This window comes from Pteropus medius, unplaced genomic scaffold, assembly GCF_902729225.1.
Source record: "Pteropus medius unplaced genomic scaffold, Ma_sr-lr_union100, whole genome shotgun sequence".
NCBI lineage: Eukaryota > Metazoa > Chordata > Mammalia > Chiroptera > Pteropodidae > Pteropus > Pteropus medius.
In genome coordinates, this window is record NW_024344436.1 from 1,957,854 (window position 1) to 1,966,661 (window position 8,808).

The 8,808-nt window shown below is 33.9% G+C and overlaps 1 pseudogene; it reads right to left on the reverse strand.

Annotated features, from left to right (window-relative positions):
• Positions 1-390: 390 nt before the first annotated feature.
• LOC120610588 (uncharacterized) lies at positions 391-509 on the reverse strand (annotated as a pseudogene).
• Positions 510-8,808: the final 8,299 nt, after the last annotated feature.

Genomic DNA, 8,808 nt, shown 5'->3' on the forward strand with positions numbered 1-8,808 from the left:
ATGTACAATTCAGTGTTTAGTAAATATGCAGGATTGTCCAACCATCACCACTAACTAATTTTAGAACATTTTCATCAATCCAGAATGAAACACCATACTCATTAGCAGTCACACCCCATTGCCTCCTCCCATCAGCCCTTGGCAACCACTAATCTACTTTTTTTGTCTCTATGGATTTGACTATTCCAAACATTTCAAATAAATGAAATCATACAACATGTGGCTTTTTGTGACTGGCTCTTTTCACTTAACATAATGTTCTCAAGGTTCATTCATGTCGTAGCATGTACATCATTATTTTATTTTATTTTTTAGGCAAGGTAACCCTTGGTTGACCTCATAGATTGCAAGGACCCTGTAAGCTTACAATCCCTTATTTTTTATTTTTTACGCCTACAGCACCTAGTCTTCCTAGGTGGTCTCGCACACAAATACTAACCAGGCCTAACCCTGCTTAGCTTCCAAGATCAGACAGGATCAGGCTTGTTCAGGGTGGCACGGCCGTAGACACTTCATTATTTTTATAGCCAAATAATATTTAATTATATGGATAAATCTACATTTCTCTTATCCATTCATAAGGATATGAATATCCAATCATAGATATTAAGCTGTTTTCACTTTTTTGGAAACTATGAATAATGCTGGTATGGATATTAAAGTACAAGTTCTTGATGGGCATAATTTTTCATTTCTCTTGGGAATATATTTAGGAGTGGAATTGCTGTGCCATATGATAATGCTATGCTCAACCTTTTGAGAAACTACCAAAATGTTTTTCCAAAGTGGCTGTATTATTTTATAATACTGCCAATAATGTATGAGGGTTCTAATTTCTCTCCAGCAATTATTTTTAGGTTTTCTTTTATTTTGTTTTAATTTTAGCAGTCCTAGTGAGTATAAAGATGTATCTCAGCATGTTTTTGAGTTACGTTTCTCTAATGACTGATGATGCTGAGTATCTTTTGACGTGCTTAGTAAACATTTATATATACATTTTTTGAGAAATATCTATTTAAATTATTTGCTCATTTTTAAATTGAGTCGTCTATTTACTGTTGAGCTCTCTCTCTCTCTCTCTCTATATATATAGATAGATAGATAGATAGATAGATAGATAGATAGATAGATAGATAGATAGATATGTTCTGGATACAACCTTTATCACATAAAATTTGGAAATATTTTCTCCCAGTCTCTTTGTTGTCTCTTTACTTTCTTGATAGTGTCCTTTGAAGTGCAAAATTTTTATTTTTGATGAAATCTAATTTATTTTTTCTTTAGTTGCTTGTGCTTTGGGTGTGATATCAATGAATGATTAAATCATTAGCATAAATATTTATTTTATAGTCTATTCTAAGAATTTCATAGTTTCAGCTCTTATATTTAACTCTATGACACATTTTGAGTTTGATTTTTGTGCTTGGTATGACGTAGGGGTTCAAGTTCATTCTTTTGCATGTGCTATCCAATTGTCCCAGTACCATTTGCTGAAAAGACTATTCATTCTCCACTGAATAGTCTTGGCACCCTTGTGAGAAATAAGTTGACCATAAATGTGAGGGTTCATGTCTGGGCTCTCAATTATATTTCACTGATTTACATGTCTACCTTTATGCCAGTATCACACTGTCTTAATTACTCTAGCTTTGTAGTAACTTTTGAAATCAGAAAGTATAGTCCTTAATTTTGTTCTTTTTCAAGACTGGCTTGATTCTTCCAAGTCATTTCATTTTCATGCGAATTTTAGTATCGGCTTGTCACCTGCAAAAAATGCAGCTGGAATTTTATTGTGTTGAATCAGTAAGTAAGTTGGAGAAATAGTGTCATTTTAACAATATTGTCATCCAATACATAACTGTAGGATGGCTCCTATTTATTACATTTTCTTTAATTTATTTCAACAGTTTCGTAGTTGTCGGTGTATAAATTTTGCACTGCTTTTCTTATATTTATTACTAAATATTTTCTTTTTTTGATGTTATTGTAAATTAATTGTTTTTCTTAATTTCATTTTCAAATTGTTCATTACTATTATACTAAGGAAAGTAGATCAGACTGTTGAATGTATACACTCATAAATAGGTGCAACTGTAACTGTTATAATTGCAAGCAAAGTCATTTCTTCAGTTGCATAAAAATTCCACTCATTTTGCAATTCCTCAAACACTTCAGTGTTGAACAGGAATTTTATTCTAGGGAACTTTTCACATTTTCATTGCATACAATAACTATTGCATATTCAGCTTTTCAAGAAGTAAGGCACATATATGTCACAGTACAACTCTGAATGGATGGCAAGAAAAGGACTGCAGAAATGAAAAAGATTGTTCACACGTTCTTAAAATACTTGCTTAGATAACTTCTTCCAAGAGTGGGGAGAAAGAAGGCAAACCTGTAGCATTTTAGATAGCATCAGAATTACCTCATCCAGCCAGATTTCCCCTGAAGAAGGTAAAGCTTGCTTACTCAGTAGTTTTTTTTCCCATTAATGAGTTCTACTAAATAGTCCAGGGTTATTAAATATAATTGTGTAGTCCATTAATGTGAAATAAATGTCATATAAGGTTATAAGTAAAACACTGTGTTCCTAATTATCATTAAAACACTATACGTTGCAGCTAATTTTTTAAAAATATGAATTAGACCTGATTCGAGAATACCCATATGATAATGTCAATCTCACCATGTTTCTGAATTTCAGTTTCAAGGAAATATTTTATTTCTCTGTTTTCAAAGTGTTCTGTGTATTGTTTAGATATATTTTAGTTATATGTACTTAACTCTGACTTACGAGGCCATAAAATTCTTCTTGATTCCATCATTTGTCCTTAATTATAACCTAAAGCCAGATTGAGGTTATATTTAATAAATCTAATAGGCAGGATTAAAAGTAAACTGCAGAAGTCTTTGAGGGCTTCAAGTTACCATATTAAAGGGCATCAGTAATTCTTATGTAAATAGATTTTTAAATTATTCAAACTATTTCTTAAAATGTTTAGAATGGATAAGAAATGTATTTCCTTTAAATAAGAGTCCATGTCATATCTAATTTGGAATGAGACAGAGCAGATAATTTGTTAAAGGGTCATCTTTGATTAGTCTCTTCAAAATAATTTTTATTTACAGAGCTATTTTGGGAATGAGAATGCATGATATGGTTGCCAAGGGAAACCCTATCCTGAGTGTAAGAGAGGTCACAACAGGTTTTTATAAGAAAAGAGGAAGGATGGCTTTATTCCTTAAGATTGTTTTTTTTTCCTGCTTTTACATTGGCAAAAAAAAAAAAAAAAGAAGAAGAAGAAGAAGAAGCAGAAACAAAAATTGCGTTTTTTGCTCCTTATTTACTCTGTGAATTCACAGAAAGTCTCATGATGATGAGCCTCCAAGAATGTCCAAGCCTCATGACAATTTTCCTTAGCATTGTTTAATTTATGACTTGCATGTGATAGTTTACCTCTGTGTTTATGTTTGTTCTGCCCAACTAGAATGTATCTTTGTTATAGTTAAGGGCTACATTTTATAATTTTTACTCAAGTGTCTTGTTCATGGTTAAGCACTCAGAAAATAAATTAATATTAATGATATCGTACCTTAATCCACCATGATTTTTAATATGGAAGGAAGAATATTTTTAATGGAAATATAGGACTTTCTTATCCCTCTCCATTAGATATTTAGAAAGGTTAATATAAGCTGAATGTATACACTCATAAATAGGTGCAACTGTAACGCAAGCTTTCAGAGGAAAGGATCTATGTTTTTCTTGTTCACTCTGCCGGTAACCACAGCTCTGGGAACAGTATCTGATACATATAAATGTTTAATGAATGAACCCTCTGTTCCTGATTATAACTGATGGGATTGCAAATATAGGATCAAGATGAAAATAAGTTTCTCTGCTCAGGAAGTCCTAAAATTAAAATAAAATATAAAATCAAAGAAGATTGAATCCTAAAGCTCCTTTAAAAATATAAACAATTTTGGAAAGATAGAGATGTCAAAAATTGAAACAAAATATGTAGGTGGAAATAATTCATGTATAACCATATACTACCTAAATGCCTAATATGAAGCTATTAGGAGATTATCTCTTTAAAAAGAGATAACTCTTTTAAAAGATTCAGAGTGATGGGCTTACTTGAAAACTTGTCTTCATGTTATGATGAGAGTTTTTTTTTTCCTTTTTCAACTGACTTCCTTTGGAACATTTCATATCCACGGGCTCTTTAACCTTGAAGATAATGCTATGGCTAAAAGAACACCTTGCAGCAATCTAACTTTCCAGTAGTCACGTCCTGAGAGTGAGTGGTCCAGGGAATAAATCCACTGAAGAAATTGCACTCAAAACATGGAAGATCCAATTCCTCCTCCCGGCCCTTACCTGAGAAGATATACCATCAATTAATGAGGCTATCAATTGAATACAGACTATTGATAGGATAAAAGTATTAATGCCATTTTTAGAACACTTACTGGGTTCCACAAATTGTGGAAATGTTTTATGTAAGTTATTACTAACCTGTATGATACACTTATAAGATAGACATTAGTGTCACCATTTTAGAGATTGAAGATCAGAGATAAGAAGTGATAGCTAATAAGGCTCCTAAGTGACCTTGAGGTTTAATTTCTGATCTGGATATAAAGCCCAGATCCCAAGCTTTTCCCACTACACTACCCAACTTCACGTAACTCCAGAAGCCTCACCTCACCAGGTCAGACCTTTGATTATCTGTGACCCAGCACACACTTTCATCCTACTCTTGACTTTGGCCAATGTCGGTCACTGCCCATATAGCCTCAGGTTGCTTAAGACTCACTGTTGTCATCATTCAGCTCAACCTCTAACCACCACAGGGAGAATGATTTATGAAAAAGATTAGCTGACACCTAGTACTTGTCCCTAGTGGGTGTTTTCAGAGGGAGACTAGAGATTGTAGTGGAAAAATCATTTGGGAGTTGGGCTTCACAGAAGTGCATTTAAAGCTCAATACTGGTACTTCACAGCATCCTTTGTTAAGGGACTTTACATCTTTGAGCCTGATTTCCTTATCTATAAAATTATATCTCCATCTCCGCTTGAAGATCCACTGTCTTTGCTTGTTGAAACCAAAGTGAGGCATGGCAGAAGACACAGACACTCAGAGCTCCACATGGAGTTCTTGCAGCTAAGAATGGGAACCGAGAGTCTGGCACTATTAAAGGATGCTATAAATAGCATGTGGATTACTATTCCTAGTGACTCTCATTCATTTATTTTGAGAGGTCAATATCTATAACTTAAAATAGTCCCACCAATGACTCATTGATGAGTCCAATAATGTGATTCAATTTTTTCTACCTAGAAATACCTGGTGAAGATTGTGGTTGTAAGAAAAATATGGCATTGGTTACTGCCATTTTAACATTCCCTGTTGTCACACAGTGCTGTGGAAACTAGATATCTGAGATCGCAAGAGTAAAGAAGGTTTAAGGGACCAATGTGCTTCTGTTCTTTTGTTAATATATCTACTCTACTTATGTGGTATCTCCCTAATTAGTAAACCAGAGTCATTTTTCTGGCATAATGACCAACTCACAATGGCAAAGATCAAGCAGGGTATATGTATCTTCACAGGCATTTAAAATAGTTTATACTAAGATTGTTTTGTGAGAGAGGGTATTTTAAGGAGTAGTAATTGGCATTCTGGATGACCACACTCATCTTTTATAATAAAGCATAAATTTGAGATAGCCTAATGAACACATAATATAAGTAAAGATGATTAAAATTTCTTTAAAAGGGGAAGGGAGAGTAATTTATTGCTATTTTAAAAAATGAAGAGAGATTGACTTGCTAAGAATCCATGATAAAGCTACTGAAATTGAATACTATACATGATGCTCAAAGATAAGAAGAGAAGCTTAGATGGTAGGTTAGAGAGAACCATATATTTTCTTTCCTTTCTAAAATGATTTTTTTCACAAGAGAAAAAAGAGTGAAAACTCTTGCTGAATGCTTACTAAATGTTTGAAATTATCTCATAACTTTATATATATATATTAACATATTTAATTTACATAACAATCCAATCAAAAGAGCCACCTCAGATGTCAGCTAACTATGGCCCATGAGCTGCCTATTTCATTATGGCCTGCGAGCTAGGGGAAATTCTATATTTAAAATGCTTACATTTTGAATAGTTATATAAGTACTTACATAATATCCTCCATTTACCTCTTGACCTGCAAAGTCTAAAATATTTATTATCTGAACCTTTAAGGAAAAGTTTGCCAACCACTATCCTATGTTTTCATCCCTTTATTGCAGATGAGAAAATTGAGGCAGTCAATTCTTTTGTTCTGTCTCCAAATGGTAGGACAAAGATATGAACTCAAACAGTTTCATGCTATAGAATGTGTTCTTTGTTACTCTATTATACTCCTCCTGAGAGATGTGGAGCATCTATCTTTGACTATGGCTATGAGGGATAAGTCCAGTTAAAAACTATGCCCATTAACTAAATACTCATAATTGCTAAAAAATTTTATTCTAGATACTGATATATTTTATTATTATTATTATTATTATTATTATTATTATTAAGATTATTATTATTATTATAGATATCGATTAGCAATGGTAGGTAGTTGGTCAAGGCAGCGAGCACAGAGAGGTAGAAAGAATTAGAGCATAAATCTGTGGCTGCCACCAACAGGGCACGCCTGCCTCCCAAGGCTTTCAACTAGGAAAACATGGTACTGGGAGCTCCAGCCATTAGTTCCAGCCTGCTTATTCCTGAAGCAAAGCACATCTGAAGGGAAAGCAGAGGCTGAGGGTGACTGGGCAGAAGTAAGGAAAGGAGGGCAGGAGCCTACAAAGGAGAGAGCCAGACCAGGGCAGAAGTGATGTCGGTTTTCTTAACCCATGAGCCTCAGTTATGTCATTGGTAACAAGGGCACAATGGTCTCTGTCTCACAGGGATTTTGTTAACATTAAGAAAAGTAAACTACTTTTTGGTCCTTTTCTTTTGTATGTAGAAGTATTAATAGATGCTCAGTTCATTATACCAAAATTATTTTAGTAATTCCATTCTTTTATTAAACATCTCCAAGGAAGATCACAGAAACCTCTGTAATAGGGCATTAATTTTATCCTAACCTCCTCAAGAAGTTCTGTTGTGTGTTTGAGCATTAAATAGTTCAGAAATTAGAATCGAGTCCAAGTTGAAATTCCCTTCTGTCTGTGTGTTCTGAAGTTAACAAAGTCTCCTCTGTAATGAAAGTCTATTTGTTCTCTGGACCCAGCAGTCAGATGCCTGCTTTCACCAACAAGGCAAGGGGACACTTTGATTTGCACCATCACTAACTGCTTTGGCAGGGAAGTTTTTGTTTGAACTACACTTTAGAAAGGAAAAAAAGACCAGCAAGGAAAAATCACGACTTCCTCTTTTTAACCTATTCCCTATGTTTTTTTTCCCCCTTTGGACAAATAAAAAGAAAAAAAAAAAAAAAAAGAAGGAGAGAAAAAAAAGATCAATAAAATGCTGTAAGCTCAAAATTATTGATCCTTCTCCAACATTTTACTTGGCATCAAAAGAAATTTATGACAGAGAAAAAAATTTTTTCAAAATAAAACAAAAGGTAAAATTTCTAAATAGTTGAGGAAAATTAGTTCTCTATATTTTCTTACAGAGAAAACTCAATATTCTGGCTGGAGAAACTTAAAACTATATATTTTTTTGGTTTATAGAAACCTACTCCATTTTAGCTTTTAAGTACCTACAAGCACCTAGAAGTTTGTAGACCCTTGGAATTGCACCTTTTTATTTTTATTGTAATTAAGAGAATAAGCTCAAAACATAAATTTCTGCTCTACACATGGTAAAGTCTTAAACAAGTCAAATTATTTTCTGGCATCAAAGGTCAGTTTTCTGTGTATTTGTAAGTACATTAAAGAGTATCAACTTGTCGGTGGCTCTGAAAGAAAAAAACACAAACTTTTTTTACTAGCACATGTCGCATTTTTCCTGACATTCATCCGGGAGACCAAAACCAAGGAAAGTGATAGAAGCAAATTTCAACCATTTCCTTCGGGGTACTTAGACTTCTCTGTTGAGGGGGCTCCTTACTGGGACTCTTTGTAGGGTATATGCACACGGTTGACCTAATGTCAAAGAATTTGCAGTTTCTACTACTTGGCTGTCACAATAATGGCTGTTCCCTTCTACGCTGTTCCCTGTCCTTTGATTTGATTGATCTCTACAAGCTCAGCAATCCTACTTTCTAAAATGTCTTGCCCAAGTGACTGGCAAGGAGAGAGCCAGAAGCTTGTGTTGTTTGCCGAGAAGCAGAGACCTCACTGAGGTGGACAGAAGCCTGACTGCAGGTTTCAGGAAGGAGTTTGCTGCAATGTTCATAACAACTCTTTTTAAAGAACTACTTTATTGAGATGTAATTGACATGTAAAAAGCTGTGCATATTTAATGTATACAGCTCAATGAGTTTGAGGTAAGTGATATCCATGAAATTATTTATCACCACCATCTAGGCCATAAACATCCATCATCTCCCTAAGTTTATTATTATTATTATTATTATTATTATTATTATTATTATTAGTGTGTGTGTTTATGTTAAGGACACTTAACATCTTAACATAAGATCTACCTTTTAGCATTTCTTTAACAGCTGAGCAATAAAAAGTTCAGAGAGTTTTTTGTTCGTGTTTGTCTAAAAATCACAAACAAGTTTGGAAGAGAGACGGTACTAGGACTTGAGTCTCTGTCTAGATCTTTTTCCATGACAACACATCACCTCAGCTTT